We start from the raw sequence: 1,936 nt of genomic DNA, 5'->3' as shown, positions 1-1,936 counted from the left end.
GCAGACACCTCCTCATCTCCACCGCTCCACCGCTCCACCGCTCCCATGTTTTCTTTTGTGTTACCATACGTTGGTCTCTCTGCGTTTGTGCGCTGGGCTAATGCTAATGCTAATAATGCTAATGCGAGGATAATAAAATGGCGGCTTCACAAAACCTTTTCAGAATTACGGGACGTGGTTTGCATTCCGCCCAGCCAATCAGACATAGGAACCTTTTTCTCCCACGAAAGTACCTGCTCTCTAGCAGGAACGGAAAAGGGGGTAAAAAGGTTCTCATGAACTAATTTTAGTTCCGGATTTTTTTGGTGTGAACGCGACATTTCGGAACTTTATCGGAACTCAAGAGGGAAAAGTACTGCGGTGTGAAAGCGCCTATTGTTTGTGCTCTTCCAGTACAAGTACAATCTATAAGTCTGCCAACACACATACGGTTTATAGTGGGAGTTTGAGAAATTCCAAACAACAACATATTTTAACTACTGTAATTTTCGGACGATAAGTCGCGCCTTTTTTCCCATTTTTCGACCCTGCGGCTTATATAACGGTGCGGCTAATCTATGGATTTTTAAAGCTAACAGCCACTAAGGGACCTCCTAAATCTATGGATCTTACAGGTTACAGTCCACCACCTTTAACTCTATGGGCTCTATGGCCGGTCCGCGCCCCCCACCTTTAAGCGGCGGGCTCCAGCAGGAAAAGCTGGAGGCCGGAAAAGAGTGAGACAGGTAGCGCGCAAGAGTAAAAGTCGAACCGAGAGTGGTACGAGAGACAGAACGAGAGCAAGACAGACAGACATTACGAGAGCAAGACAGTTTGTCCCCGTACCACTGGTTGAAAACCACTGCGGTAGATCACTCCCGGTACGTGTGCTGGGAGCGCACCGTTTAAGTTTGAAAGTTGAAAAGTTTGTGTGTCTGAAACGCTATGTGATACAGTACAGTTTACACAGCACAGTACATGTTCTGTAGCTACTATTACACTAAATGCTAACACTTGAATACGTTATGCAAATATGCAACTTGTTTGTTGAAATGTTAATAAATGGGAGCTTCCTCAAACAGCCATCTCTTTCCCGACAATCCCCTCTGTGCACGAACCCTTACATATGGTAATTAAACATTAAAACACCTGCGGCTTATAGTCCAGTGCGGCTTATATATGTACACATCATTCAATTTAGCTGCTGCGGCTTATATTCAGGTGCGCCTTATAGTCCGAAAATTACGGTACTCAACGATACATTTAGATAACATTTTGTGTAGGTATATGGAGCCTATATTGCCTTTTCATAAGGGATATGAATGTAAGGAAGTGATTTAATCTGACATGTTTCGCCTGAAAGCTTATCACAGTTAGAACTATTTTCAAAGTCTGGTTGCTTGAAAATACTATTGCATCCACAGTTTAGCAGAGCTTTTGAGAGAGCGTGTATTATTTTCTGTCCCCATTTTTGGCTCAAGTTCTCTGTTTCCTGTCAACCATACCTCCCCCCCCCCCCCCCTCCTGCTCCTTTCCCTCCTTGCCCTCTCATTATGATCTTAGTCTTATATGGCCTGTAGTCCAGGGGCATGGTACAGAAAGAGAAGGCATGCAGAGGAAGTGGAGGATCTCTTGCGAGGTAGGGTGGGGTGCAGGACTGATTAGACATGTGCACTGAAAACCATTCAGGAAATGTCACTACAGCATCTGTTCCAGAGCTTATCACAGTGATAACAAGCAACAAGAGGCTGTACCACTTGTAAGACTGTTGTGCTTTCAAAGTGGCTTTAAGATATTATATGCCAAAAATGTTTAGCTCACAAATCAAACTTCTCAACCAGCTGACCAACCAGAAAACGAAACCATAATGGACCTGATGTTCTCACGGTCGGCCGCTTATGCACAGCCCTGCCTTGTCAGGAAGACGGAGAGACAGAGGGGGGAGGGATATGTAAGA

Source organism: Notothenia rossii, assembly GCF_949606895.1.
Source record: "Notothenia rossii genome assembly, chromosome: 4".
Lineage (NCBI taxonomy): Eukaryota > Metazoa > Chordata > Actinopteri > Perciformes > Nototheniidae > Notothenia > Notothenia rossii.
This window is presented reverse-complemented; position numbering follows the sequence as displayed.